Genomic DNA, 15,163 nt, shown 5'->3' on the forward strand with positions numbered 1-15,163 from the left:
TTTTATCCTGTTTTTTGTCCCTTTGGATTGGTTTCTTTTTGGATCCTTTCATTTGCATGGAGGTTTAAGGTGCTTGATTGGCCCATTACAGTTCTGTCCAGGCTGGCTCATTGGGGAGTGGTGCACTTTACTTAGGTGTAATATGGTACATTGAGTACTGTATTTCTTATGTTCAAATGTCATGGTTTGACACTGGCACAATGCCAGTGCCCCCATGAGAATACCCTCTCCCTGATTTCTGCTGTGAGATGTGACCAGGAATAAGCAAAGCAGGCTCCCACTTAGGAAAAAAAAAATTATTAACTAAACTACAAGTGAAAGGAAAAAAAAAAGAAACACACAAGGAAAATGAAAACTTCACAAATACATCTCCTCCTCCCCACCAAATTCCCAATACCATACATCCCCCAAATCATCAACTCTTGGTCTGGCACCACCCTTCAGAATACTCAATCCTCAGTTCATCAAGAGGAAAAGGAGTCCTTCTTGTGCCAATGGTGACCTCTTCCTTTCATGTCCAGCGCTCTCACCACTGAACACAGACCAGAGCTGCTTCTAGGGTTGACTTTTAAGGATGCTTCGTCCCACTCCAAAAAGGCACAGTCTCAACTTCAGGACATCTGTCCCCCCCATATTTTTCACCCCCTGGGGCCGAGGGGTACCCACACCACACCCTCTTGGTCCTGAGGCATTGCCTCCCCCTAGAATGCAGTCCCTGTATCTCAAGGAACATGGTTCTGTCCATGGCTATACAAAAAGAGTCCAGCAAAAGCCACTCCATCATCTCTTCCCACTAAGATTCTTCTCTATTCTTCCATCATCTCTCACTTGCCCAGACCTCTCTCACACTTGCCCATTTCCTTCTTCATCTTCCACTCTATCTCTCTTCTAGGAAAGGTTAATGTTCTGTAAAGTTTTCATTGTCCTAAAAGGGGTTAAAAGCTCCTACAAGTGGCCGGCTGCACCCCCCCCTTCTTCTCCTTCTCAGCCATGCTGCCGGCAGAGGCACATGTTTATCAAGTTTCAAGGTAACAGTCCCAGGCACCGGCTCTCTCTCTTTCTCTGTCTCCCGGGGGGAGGGGCGGGGCTGCCCGATGGCTCCCGGTGTCTCTCTCTTCCACCCTTCCACCCCCGGGGTCAGGCCTGCCTCTCCCGGCCACATGGCTTTTCCCCTCCCCCCGCCCAGCCAGCAGGGCTGGGGGAGAGACCTGAACTCTTTCCCGCCGGAAACCCAAGAGAACCTTCCAGGGGGAGAGCCCTGCTTTTAACCCCTTTTAACCCCTTTTTACAATATAATAACCAAACTAACAGTACATGCTTAAAAATTATCAACTATTTTACAACAGTTTCTAACCTATATTTAACAGAAGTGTTGCTACTGTAGAATCATTTATCTTTATACTTTCAAATATATAGTTGTTCAGTTCGATAATATTGTGTCTTGGATAACAGAATACCGTAATGAAGATGAATGGAATGTAAAAACTAAATTTTAACTCTGAGTTGTGTATTTTGAGCAGTGGATGATGAGTTTCTCCTCAATCCAGGTCTTATGAGCTCTCAGAGAAACCTATCACACCTGAGATAGCCCAGCTACCCCGAACAGCATAAAATTAGCAGGATGGCTTCTGAGGTAGTGTTGGAAACAGAAAAAGGTTTAATAAAAGGCAAAATAACAAAGCTCTTACAGTGAAAAACTGAGCCAGGGGCAAGAGGTTCTTGCCCACAAAAGCAATTATTTCTTTTGTTCTCTTCCTTTTCTAGTGAATTACCTAGGTGGGACCACTTGGCCTCTGTCCAATCAGACAGCCCCAGGTCTGAGGTGAAGTCCCAAAGGTCCTATGAGGTGTCTTTTGTACCAAATTGGGAGAGAAACTTCTGGGCTTTTTGCCTTTTTAAGCAGACAAAGAATAATTTAGTCACTCTGTCAACAGGGGGCACATTCCTACAAGTGAATATAATTGGAGTGCCTGTGTAAGTGCACAAAGAGCTTAGACAGCATTGTTTATCTGTGTTGTTTACTTAATATGATCATTTGGTAGAGAGTAATTGTGAAACATAGCAGAGTGATGAATTTGAAGTATTTCTACCTTAACTGAGAAAAACATACCAAAAAGATCCATTTCTATTCATCCAGTGATTCTGACACTGAAGAACATGAACCCAGGAGGTTCCATGTAGAAATAAAACCCATCCAATCAAATAATATCTCTCAATATACCATGCCTTCCTTGGATGAATTAAAAGTATCTATAGGGAACATTGCTCTTTCTCCAGCAATATCTGTAAGTAATTTTGTTCCTTGTATTTTTAACAAGAAGAAAAGTGGCAAGGAATAGTTTGTGTTACATATATTTTACTGTTCAGAATTTATTCTAGATTCAAGTTCAATTATAATAAAGCCTCGATCTTGGCTTTATTATCGAGCGGTGCAATATGGTCCGGGAGCCCAGTCCCTGAGAGAGACAGAGTGCCCGAAAGTTCAGCTAGCTTGTGGCTGTCGCCGCGGGCTACTCCCTTAGCAAGCTTGGTGATTGCCAGCTCTATAGTGATATCAGCTCTCTTAGGATATCAGCTCTTAGCTTGCTAGGTAGATAGCCCTTGGCTGAGGCTGCAGCAGACGGCGAGAGGAGAAGGAGCGCCTTGGTGTTCCACAGCGATGGTTTATTACGGGAGAGGCCGTGAAGGTTCCAACGACAGCTCTTCTTCTGTCAAATGGGTTAAAACAGGCCCTTTTACAGGGTTTAGGGGGATCCAAACTTGACCAATAGTAAGGGTTAGGTAAGATGGCCTATAGGGTTACAGAGATATGCTTTGGGGCGGGGGTCAGAGAGACAGGAACTTATTTTGCTGTCTCATCATGACTCAGCAGTTCCTACTGTTCAATTCTCCATGGAGCTTTACCAAGCTCCATGGGGTTTGCTACAACTCCACTTTCTGTTTTTAGAAAAAAGGCGTTCGCTATAGTTCTTTTGGAACAGTGAACAAGGCATGAGAACATAGCTAACACAATAACAACTACAAGGAGAATCCACAACATTGCCTTAACCAAAGATGCAACCCATCCTGTTAATCCCCATTGCCCAAAAAGTTCGTTGACCCAGTCTGGGATTCTCTCTACTTTCAAGTCCTTCACGAGATCTTTCAGTTTCTGGATGTTCGCATGGATGGATTCCGAGCGTGAAGAGAGGTTGAAGCAGCACATCCCTTTGAAGTCTTCACAGCCGTGTCCATGGGCAAGCAGCAAGAAGTCGATTGCTGCTCAGTTTTGGAGTGAAGCCTGTCTTGTGGTTTCTTCTTCCTTTAAAAGATCGCTCAGGGCAGCAGATGTAGCGTTAGCTTGTTTACTGAGCCAGCACCCAAGGTGATTGATTTCACGAAGGGCTTTAGCTGCAGCTACCCGGGGTAAGAACAGGAAGACAGCAATCTTTTTAGGTTTGTTCCAATCGTATAATTTAGGATCACAATTTTCATCAAATTCAGTGTAGGACCTTTTTTAGCGTTTTGATTTGCTTTCTTTTTTCCAATTATGTAACAAGGTGATGTTTGGAGTAAGGGTAGAAAGTTTTCCAAGGGTACAGGGACCTCCCTGGAGTCGGGAGGGGATCCCAGCCCATACTCTGTCACCACAGATGAGAAACATTCCCTTGGGTAATACTTTGGGATGGAGAGAGGACACAGAAATCACACGAGCCGTGTAATTGCACCAATTGTGAGAGTTATAGGCTTTGTTAATTGGTGATATCTCTTTTCGATATGTGTTTTTGTTCTGGTCAATTTCTGGCCAATTGTTTTTAGGACGTCTAAAGTAAAATTTGACACAATATGTGGCCTTGGAGGACCCCGACAGATCTAATTCTTGGGGTTCCTCTTGAGCATCGGGCAGCATTTTTGTCCACTCGTCCCAAGTATCAGCCACATTGGGTCTCTTACCTCTGGTGCAGAGGAGCTCTGAGTTATAGACGGGCCAGTCATCTGCTACAAAGGGAATTCCTACCAGACATGTGGAAAGTGGGTTATCAATGCTTCCCATGGACAAGCACATGTTGTCCTGTTTTAATGTTTTTGCTAAGGTTACCCAAACATTATGGCTAGGCTGTGGGCTAATCCAGCCGAAGGCACGCGGTACGGTGAAGAACATCCAGGCAGCAGTGAGGACAGCACCAACGGAGATATTTTTCATCTTTGGGCAGGAATAGGGCTTCTGATAGGGAATATAAGCAGAATTTGTTATCTTTATGATGAGAGGGTTTTCTCCCTTGTTCTTTTTTCTGTTCCCCTCCTCCCCCCCTTTTTTCTTTTAATTTCTAAGCTACAGTAAGGGAGGAGGAGTGGGTAGAAGGTTAAGGGGTTTTAAAAGGTTAGGAAGAGGGAATGATAGGGTTTTTTGAAATACAAAAAAAAAAAGGGTAACAACACATAATTCAGAGAACACTTTTGTGTTAAGGCTATCTATGGCTTGATGCATCAGAATGTTATTTAGCTTTCAATTCTGTCTGCTGTCTTGTGATGGGGTGGTCTGTTCTTGTGTTTGTCGGTATTTGGCGACGTCTTCGTCTCCAGGCAGAGCTGGTTTGGTTTTGAGGTGGTCTTGTGTTTGACTCAGGAGAGTTCTTGTCCCCGTTTGCCGGACTAGTGTTCACAGTGCCTAGGTATGGCTTTATGTTTTTTCCTGGGTACCACCTTGGACCAGATGGTAGTAGCACACACGCATATCCTCTACACCAGGTGATCAACTGGTAAGGCCCAGAAATTTGGTGTGTTTCAGGGTCCTTCACGAGCACTGGTGGTTTCTCAGTGAGCTTTGCTTGGGTGGTATTTGCAAAGTGGCGAAATATTGGTCGGTCAGGCTCTGATGCTGTACAGTTCAGGAAGTCAATGACATAGAGAGCCTTGCAAAGTCTTTCCACTGGAGATGTGATTCTCGTGTCTCTGTTCTGTTGGTCGAGGACTCCTTTGAGGGTTTGATGTGTCCTTTCCATGATGGATTGTCCTGTGGGGTTTACAGGTATGCCGGTCTTGTGTGCTATGCCCCATTCATTGAAGAACTCCTTTAACTTGCGGGAAGTATAGGGAGGTCCATTATCTGTTTTAATCTCCTTTGGTACTCCTAGGGTGGGAAAGGCGAGAAGGAAGTGTTTTATTGTGTGCAGTGTATTTTCTCCTGGATGTGATGATGCAAATACTGCTCCCAAAAACATGTCGACCGATACACGCACATATTTTGATCTTCCAAAAGGTGCGAAGTGAGTTACATCTGTCTCCCACAGCTGGCAGCTATTCAGACCTTGGGGATTAACTCCCGTCCCCATAGATGGTATCTGATAGTTTTGACAGTTCGGACATGTAGCAACAATAGCCTTTGCCTGATCCTTTGAGAGCTTGAACATTCTCATAAGGGCAGGTATATTTTGATGAAAAAATACATGTGACAACTTTGCCTGGGCAAAGATGTTAGGAACATTAGCAGTTTCTGCTGCCATTGCTAATGCATCCGCTTTTCTGTTGCCTTCTGCAACAAAACCTGGGAGGTCCGTGTGTGACCTCACATGCATTATATGGTAAGGTTGCTTTCTGTGGGAGATCAGGTGTATTAATTTAGAGAGAAGTTGGTACAATTTTGGATTAGAAACCTCTTTGAGAAGAGCATGTTCTGCTCTCATAGCTATCCCAACAACATAAGCTGAATCTGTGACCAGATTGAAAGGTTCATTTTTAAATTTTTCAAAGGCTCTGACAACAGCTGCTAATTCTGCAATATGTGGAGATCCCTCCACTATTTGTATGTCAGATTCCCAGTTTTGTGTTTGGGGGTCTTTCCATGTAATCACTGACTTGTGGGAAGACCCTGAGCCATCTGTAAAGAGGGTTAGAGCTTTGAGAGGTTTTCTACTTTGGATTAATTTTGGAATCAAATGGAAGGTTACATCAGGGTTAAAAAGTTTGTGTTTTGGGATCTTAACTGAAGTTTGGCCCGTATAGCTATCTAGGGCAAACTGGAGGCTTTCATTGGTCTGGAGCAAATCCTCAAAGTCTGTAAGGGTTGTTGGCAAGTATATGCATGTGAATTCACACCCTGAAAGAGAGCAGAGGCGAGTTCTAGCCTTTTTTATTAAATGTGCTATGACCTTCTGGTAGGTGGTAAGTGTCTTTGTAGGCTGGCTATTTGTAAAAATCCATTCCAGTATCAAAGGGTCTCAAAGCGGGGAGTCCCATTGGAAAATCAGTCCATGGAATCGAGGTGCTTTTCCCAGGATGATAAACTGGAAAGGCAGGCTGGGCTCGAAGCGATGGGCTTTGCGTGAAGACAGGGCTTCCTGGACTTTGGTGATGGCACCTCTGGCTTCTGCCGTGAGAGTGCAGGGAGAGTCCAGGTCTTTAGGCCCACAAAGAAGATTGAACAGGGAAGCAAGGTCCTCTGTTGTAATTCCTAGCAGTGGACGTACCCAGTTGATGGATCCGCAAAGGCTGCGTAAGTCCCTCAGGGTTTTTGGGTTGTCGTTTATGGTGAGCTGCTTGGGTATGATGGTCCTTTCCCGAATCTGGACTCCAAGGTAAGTCCATGGTTTGGTGTACTGTATTTTGTGACTGTGGTCACAAGGGTTTTCAGGGTGAAGAAGAGACGAGAATGTTGACTCCATGATCAGAAGGCTTGATTTATTCTTTTATGATATATGTTACATTAGACTATACTAAAAAGCAATAGAAAGGAAAAAGTTTCTTGAGAAGCTAGCTAAGCTAAGAATAGAAAAGGAATGAATAACAAAGATCTGTGTCTCAGACAGAGCAAGAGCCAGCTCTGCCATGAGTGGTCAAGAAATCCAAACACCCACAGGAGACCAATCACCTGTTGCATTCCACAGCAGCAGATAACCATTGTTTACTTTGGTTGCTGAAAACTGCAGCTTCTCACAAGGAAAAATCCTAAGAAAGGATTTTTCATGAAAGATGTCTGCGACAGTATTTTATCCTCACGAATCTCCATTCCTGCCTTTTCTATGGTTTCAATAGTCTTTTAAACTGTTTTGTCCAAGTAAGCTTTATCTGAAGCACACACCAGGATATCATTCATATAGTGGTGGATGATAGCATCTGGAAATGATTTCCAAATGGGAGACAGGAGGTGAGCCAGGTACCACTGGCAGATAGTTGGACTGTTTTTCATGCCTTGAGGAAGATAACACCAATGCTATCTTTTGAGCGGAGCCTGTTTGTTAAGAGAGGGAATGGAGAAAGCAAACCGTGGAGCATCCTCAGGGTGCAGAGGAATGCGGAAGAAACAGTCCTTAATATCTATGATAGCAAGTGTCCAGTCTCTAGGCAGCATCGATGGGGAGGGCAGGCCAGGCTGGAGGGGGCCCATGTCCTCGATGACCTCATTGATTCTGCGAAGGTCGTGGAGGAGCCTCCACCTGTTTGCCCCAGGCTTTGGTAGAACGAAGACTGGAGAGTTCCAAGGGCTGTCAGACTCTACTATGTGGCCTTTTGCGAGCTGTTCTTCCATGAGGGTGTTTAGGGTGCGCAGCTTGGCTTTAGAGAGGGGCCACTGTTCAATCCAGATCAGCTTGTGGCGTTTCCAGGTGAGACAAGGTGTATCTGGCAGTGCGCGTGCCTCAGTGGCCCCAATTAGAAATCCTGAGTGGGAATACGTAGGGAAGCTCCCCACTGGGATAGAATGTCTCTGCCCCAAAGGGTGATGGGGGCCCTTACCACAAATGGGCGGATGGTTGCCAGCTTGCCTTCAGGCCCCTCAACGAGGATGTTGTTCTTGCTTCTCATGGATACTGTAGCTCCGCCAATCCCAGAAATCATGCCTGCAACAGGTTGTAGATCCCAGTGTGCTGGCCATTCTGAGCGGGCGATGATGGTCACATCAGCACCGGTGTCCAGCATCCCTGGTAGGTGGATCTTCTTCCCTCTGCAGGTAAGGCCGCACTCGATGGTAGGCTTGGTTGGTCCCACGACTTGTGCCCACATTGCTGTAGGGTTGAGAGGAATCTGTTCCCTGTGATTCTTTGGGAGTAAGAAGGCTTGTGCTATTGGAGTTCCCTTTGAAAGAAAAAATGGTGAGTCCATGCAGTATACCTGGACAAGAATCTCTTGTCCCGGCTGCACTGTCAGCACTTCTGGAACAACAAAGATTTCCTTTGGTCTATTAAGAGAGTCACCTATAATTAAAATGTCTGAAGGACCACCTTTTGGCCCATATTTGCCTGTGGGAACACGATGGACATTCTCATTATTAAAGTCAATGGACAAAGCAGTTACCAATTGGCAGCGGGTTCCCATCTGGGTTGCCCCATGTCTTGGATCCTCTTCTTGTGGTCTGGAACCTCCTGGGATGGTGTGTGGTTGGGTCTGGGTGGCCTTTGATTTGTTGTCATAGCCTGGGGCTCCACCGGGCTGCGCAAGGCGTTTCCCAGACGCTGCTGGTAGCGCTGCTGATTCTGGGGTCTTTGATAGGTGTTACAGGGGTATCGGGGAGGTGACCTCTCTGGGCAGTCCTTTATGTAATATCCAAGATCCCCACAGTGATAGCATTTAGATTGGTCTTTAGAAGCTATTACTGCATATGCCCCAGAAACTCCTTCAGCAATACCCTTAGCTGTTGTAGTGCGTTCTTATATTTTGTAATACTTTGAAGTAGTTTGTTTTGTATTCCCATATTTTTCCCAAATGGTTTATCCCAGACTGTACCCCCCCCCTTTTCCTTCTACTTGTGTTATCCCTTTCCCGGGATAAGATCTCCAAAACCCCCACCCTGGCTCTCTGTCAGTCACCTTGGCATCCCAGCCCCCTATCCAGAAGTTTTTGGTCCAAGTTGTCGAGTGATTAGCCAGGGGCTAGGGGTCAGCCCCCCAAGTCCTGCCCCAGACGCTGTTTTGTATGTCTATCCCCCCAGCACCCATCCCCCAGAGATACCTATTGGTCAGTAGGATTTTATCTATGTTAGTTTCCTCCCCCTTTTAAATGTGAACTCCGGACATCCCCCGGGGCTCTCGGCAGGAGGCCCCCTGAGGTATAGGAGTCCCTGTTCGGGCTCCTTAATAAAAACCTTGGAATATCCCCTGCTGGGAGACGGCCCCTTTCTCTTCCACCGACGTCTCTGTCTTCTCTGCTGCAGCAAAGGCAAACAGCCTGAGTGCCCTCAGCACCCTCGGGGCACAGAGAGTGTCTCCCCGCAGTCGGCCGTGGTGGGGCCGCCCCCCCACTCTCTGCCGACCCGGGTAAGGCCCAGGGACTTGAGAGGAATTGCAGAGAGACTGGGACAGCTTGGCGCCCAGCCGTGGGGCTCTGAGACCATTCCACGAGCCCACGGAAAGGGGCTTGGACATTCTTTCAGACTGTTCGTTAAGCCTTTGGCCGGCAAGCTACCTCAGAAGAAAAAAACTCCATTTTAGTGAGTTGCTCTCCTGTGGACGAAACTGGGAGCTTCGAAGTACCCTAAGAAGTCAGTTTCAGGTGGAACACACCACCCAGGCCTTTTCGTTCCCCTGTCCTGCAGCTGGATTGGTAAGTTTTACCCTTCTCTTGTTTCTCCCCTCTTTGGCAGGGGGGTGTTTCCCTGCCTTTTGTTCTCAGGCCCGCCGCGGAGGGCCGAAGTTTTTTTTTTTCTCTCTATTGTTGGCAGGCTGCCAGCCGCAGGCTTTTTTTCCTCCTCCCCCCCCCACCTGGGTTGGTGAAATTTGAGATACAAATTTAAAATCATAGCCAAAAATGGGTGCTAGGCTTTCTGTATCTCACAAGGGTGTCTATTATTATCTTTTAAACATTCTTAAGAGTGAAAAAATCCGATTTTCAAAAACAGATGTTAAACAATTCGTCAGATGGCTTTTTCTTCACGTTCCCGACGTGTCGACTGAAAATATCAGTGATTTGGCTTTTTGGGACAAAATTGGTAGTGAATTATTGAAGGCAGGGAAATCAGGAGACACCTCTCCGTCAAAATTTGCTTTTTTAGCCCTGCAGATAAGAAATGTTGTAAAATTTAATTTAAAGATGCAAGAACAGCCATCCGGCAACAGTTTCAATACCTCTGTTTCCCAAAAACCCGATCTACCCCCCTCCAAGTTTGGTTCTCCCTCCCCGACCCCCCTTTCCCCACCCCCAGCCCCGGCACAAATCCCTACCCCCTCCCAGAAGCTCCCTGTCTCCAACCCGGACACTTCTGCCCTGAATTCCCGAAATCCCGCCCTTCCCCCTGCTTCCACAAGTTATAATACCGTGTCTCACAACCTTAGTGCCTGCCTTTGTACCCCCGATCCGCGTCAGGTAATCCCCTCTGACCATAATGGTGGACACCACATGGCAATGCCGGTTCTTTCTTCTTCCCATAACCCTTTTCGCTCTCCCAACAACCCATTCTGCTCGGAGCACCCCGCCCCCGAAACCCGCCCTCCCTGCGTCCTTCCCCCGGCCCCTCCTCCGGCCCCTCCCGCCCTTCCCCCAGCCCCTCCTCCGGCCCCTCCCGCTCCGGCCCCGGCCGCCCCTCCTGCTCCGGCCCCGGCCCCCCCCGCCCCCTCAGAGCTCTGCCCGCCCGCCGCGGGCTCCCTCCGCCCCTCCCACGGCCCGCCCTCCGGCTCCCAGGGCAGTGTAACAAGAGACGCTGTCGCCGGCAGACAGAACCCGGAAACAGCACAGGTCCTTTCTGTTGCCCCTGTCTCATATATTCCAGATGTCACCGGGGCATTCCAACCAAATTATAGCCCCCTTTCTGTTGATTCTGTTAAAGAACTAGCCAAAGCCCAAAAAGATTTTGGGAGATCAAGTGAATATTTTAGAGGGCTCCTTAAAGCTACATTATTTGCTCACATTCTAACCCCTGCTGATATAAAACACCTTTTTTCCTGCCTGTTATCCTCTTCTGCATATCTCTTGTGGGATGCTGCATGGACAAAAGGATTGAGAGCAATTTTACCAGCTCTGTGGGCTGATGAAGCTACTGCTCGTGATGTTTATGGTAACATGCTATCTCTCGACCATCTCTGTGGACAGGGAGGTTGGGAAGATGGAGTGACTCAGGCAGAAAGCATTCCCACAAGGGCTTTCAGAGAATGTGCTAGAGCAGCTGAGAAAGCTTTCTTTGGGCTCCGTCCTGGTATTCCAATTGAGAATTATTTGAAAATAACACAATCTCCATCTGAGTCCTTTTTGAGTTTTGTGGAAATGTTGAGAAAAGCTGTTGAATTGCAAGTTCAGAATGAAGGAGCCAGGATGGAAATCCTCACCGAGATTGCCAAAGAAAATGCCAATGAGAAGTGCAAAGCTGCTATCCTCAGCCTGCCTCTTGACCCAACGCCTACGCTGCAGGCCATGCTTGAAGTGTGTGAGAAGAAAGTAACCATCACCCTCGCTGACCACGACGAGAGACCAAAACCACAGAGAAGGATTGCTGCAGTGGAAGGCCCTGAGCCATCATTCACAAGCCAGCTCCAGCATGTCACGATGCCACAAGAGAGAATCTCCAATTCTAATAGACCTTGCCACCTTTGTGGGAAGTTAGGGCATTGGATGCCTGACTGCCCTCTGAAAAAGCAGTTTTTAGATTTTAAATACAATAAGCTTAGAAACCAGGATTCCCCAAAGGACCATCTCTCAAAAAACTGAGTAAAGAGCGCTCCTTTCCCCAGCGCTATGACAAAAATAGGGTGGGCTCAATTCAAGTACGGGGGAGGGAAAAGAAATCTAGTGTAAAAGATGTATCGGTGCCAAGCGAGGCACTGGCTTTGAGCAAAACAGAACATTCATTTCATTGGAATAATCCCAGACCAATTTTAACCACTGACTCTTCCCATAACCCTTACAGGCTGGCGTTGACAGAACCTCTCCATCTCAGAGACACTAACTGGCATTTCATATCTGTTAACCCTGAACAACCAGGTACTTGGACACAGCTTTGCCAGAAACGTCACAGTAAGTATGTCGTCCTTGGGGACACAAAACACACACCCCAAGAAATTATTATTCCTCCGGGTCTCATATCATCAGACCCGAAACAATTTGTCATATGGCTTCACTGTACTCATCCACCCGTGTACTTGCCCAAAGGCCAAATTATAGCCCAAGCAATCCCAGTGCCTGAGCCTCCATGGGACCAGGAGCAAGCAGACACCCTCAGAGGTAAACTCCATCCCAATGTCTGCTGGACTCAGGTATTGGGAAAAGAAAAACCCAAGCTATCATGTGGGTTACACCGTGGTAGTGAGTACAAGTCCATACAAGGACTTTTAGATACCGGAGCAGATGTCACGATCATTCCATCTAAAGAGTGGCCATCACACTGGGAATTGCAAAATGTAGCAGGACACGTGCAAGGTGTAGGGGGAATTCAATTGGCAAGACAGTCAAAAAATGTTGTTCAAATTGAGGGACCCAATGGTAAAATAGCTTCCATTCGCCTGTTTGTTTTAGACTACACAGAGCCCCTCTGGGGCAGAGATTTAATGGTTCAATGGGGAACCACAATTGACATCCCAGAAAACCCGCAGGTTTTTCGGGGAGCGGTCGCTGAGGTGCGCCATGCCCAAAAATTGATTTGGAAAACTGATACTCCAATAAGGGTAGTTCAGTGGCCGCTCAATAAAACCAAATTAAAGGCGCTTGAAGAGCTTGTACAAGAGCAGTTAGAAAAAGGTCACATTGTGGAGACCACGTCGCCGTGGAATTCGCCTGTCTTTGTCATTAAAAAACCAAACAAAGACAAGTGGAGACTCCTCCATGACCTCCGTCAAATCAACAACGTTATTGAGGACATGGGCTCCCTACAACCAGGGATGCCCTCACCAAGCATGCTTCCACAAAATTGGTCTTTAGCTGTAATTGACATCAAAGATTGTTTTTTTCACATTCCCCTACATCCTGACGATGCTCCGCGTTTTGCCTTTTCGGTTCCCACCATTAACCTGGAGGCCCCAATGAAGAGATACCATTGGACGGTCCTCCCTCAGGGACTGAAAGTGAGCCCTGTGATTTGCCAGAGGTATGTCTCTTCCTTGTTGTCTCCAGTCCGTGAAGCTGCAGGAGATTCCATCATCCTGCACTACATGGATGACATCCTGGTGTGTGCCCCAAGTGATGCCATGCTTACTCACACACTTGACCTGACAATCAATGCATTGGTTGCTGCAGGGTTCGAGCTCCAAGAAGAAAAGATTCAAAAGATGCCACCTTGGAAGTACCTGGGCCTTGAGATTGGAAAGCGGACCATTGTGCCGCAAAAATTGACTATCAAACATGATATCAAAACCTTAGCGGATCTCCATCAACTTTGTGGATCCTTAAATTGGGTGAGACCTTGGCTAGGCATTTCCACCGAAGACCTAGCCCCCCTTTTCAATTTGTTAAAAGGGGGAGATGACCTTAGTGCTCCTAGGACCCTCACCCAGGAAGCGAAAACCGCACTGGAGAAAGTTCAGGAAATCATGTCTACTAGACAGGCCCACAGGTGCCAGCAGGGTCTCCCCTTCAAATTTATCATTTTAGGCAAGCTGCCACACCTCCATGGGATGATTTTTCAGTGGGAAACTCTCCAGGCAAAGAAAAAGGACCAGGTCAAGAAAGATCCCCTCTTAATTATAGAGTGGGTCTTTCTCAGTCACAACAGGTCAAAAAGGATGACAATGCCACAGGAGCTGATGGCAAAATTGATCCGGAAAGCAAGGATACGGATCAGAGAATTGGCAGGGTGTGACTTTGACTGCATTTACATTTCCTTAAACCTGAAATCAGGCCATTTGTCTCAAGCAATGCTAGAGCAATTTTATCAAGAGAATGAAGCCTTGCAATTAGCCCTAGATAGCTACACAGGCCAAATCTCGATTCACAGACCGGCCCACAAAATTTTCAATTCAGATGTTCAGTTTTCATTATCACTGACAAGTATTCAGAGCAGGACACCTCTAAAAGCACTGACAGTTTTTACTGACGCGTCTGGTGCGTCTCACAAGTCAGTGGTAACTTGGAAAGATCCCCAAACTCAACAGTGGGAAGCAGATATTTCCAAGGTGGAAGGATCACCCCAAATTGCTGAGTTGGCTGCTGTAGTCAGAGCTTTTGAGAAGTTTCCCGAGCCTTTAAATGTAGTTACTGATTCAGCTTATGTTGCAGGTGTAGTGTCTAGGGCAGAGAATGCTGTGTTGCAAGAAGTTTCCAACATTCCTTTATATGAATTACTTTCTAAGTTAGTAAGAATTATTTCTGGCCGAGAACACCCATTTTATGTGATGCATGTTAGGTCACACACAGACCTGCCGGGGTTCATTGCAGAAGGAAACCGGAAAGCTGATGCCCTTGCGGCTACAGCCAAGATGGCCCCGCTCCCAGAGGTATTCCAACAAGCAAAGATCAGTCATCAATTTTTTCATCAGAATGCACCTGCCTTGGTTCGACAATTCCATCTGAAGCACAAACAAGCCCAGGCCATCGTAGCCACGTGCCCTTCTTGTCAAAATCAGTCACTACCTACCTTAAGTGCAGGTGCAAACCCTAGGGGCTTGCAGAGCTGCGAAGTGTGGCAGACAGATGTAACCCACATCCCATCATTTGGCAGATTTAAATATGTCCACGTCTCCGTGGATACCTTTTCTGGTGCCATCTATGCTTCTGCCCACACAAGGGAGAAAGCCAGTGAGGTAAAGAAGCATTTCATGCAAGCCTTTTCCACATTAGGAATCCCTAAGGTCATCAAAACAGACAATGGCCCAGCGTACAAGTCCAAAGACCTTCAGAGCTTCCTGCAGCAATGGGGAATAGAACACAAAACAGGCATCCCCTATTCCCCGACAGGCCAAGCTGTGGTGGAGAGAGCCCATCAGAACCTAAAAGGTTCTTCACCGACAACGTGAAGTTATGAAAACGGAGACCCCTCAAATCCAGCTGTCCAAAGCGCTGTTCACACTGAACTTTTTGAACTGTACCTATGAAAACCTTAACCCACCTATTGTAAGACATTTTAACGAGAACAGTCAGCACAAGCTAAAAGTCCGTCCACCAGTCCTCATAAAGGACCCTGAAACTTGGAAAATAGAGGGGCCCCATGAGCTCGTAGTCTGGGGTAGGGGATATGCGTGCGTATCCACTCCCTCAGGCTTGAGATGGATCCCCTCCAGGTGGGTGAGACCGTACATTCCTAAGGTGTCAAAGGACAAAGCTGCAACACAGGTAG

General features: G+C 46.9%; 1 pseudogene; it reads left to right on the forward strand.

The window, feature by feature from the left end:
* Positions 1-15,163, forward strand: part of LOC129132401 (F-BAR domain only protein 2-like) — a 194,243-nt pseudogene that overhangs the window by 131,684 nt on the left and 47,396 nt on the right.

The sequence above is a fragment of the Agelaius phoeniceus genome, chromosome W (assembly GCF_051311805.1).
Source record: "Agelaius phoeniceus isolate bAgePho1 chromosome W, bAgePho1.hap1, whole genome shotgun sequence".
Taxonomy (NCBI): Eukaryota; Metazoa; Chordata; class Aves; order Passeriformes; family Icteridae; genus Agelaius; species Agelaius phoeniceus.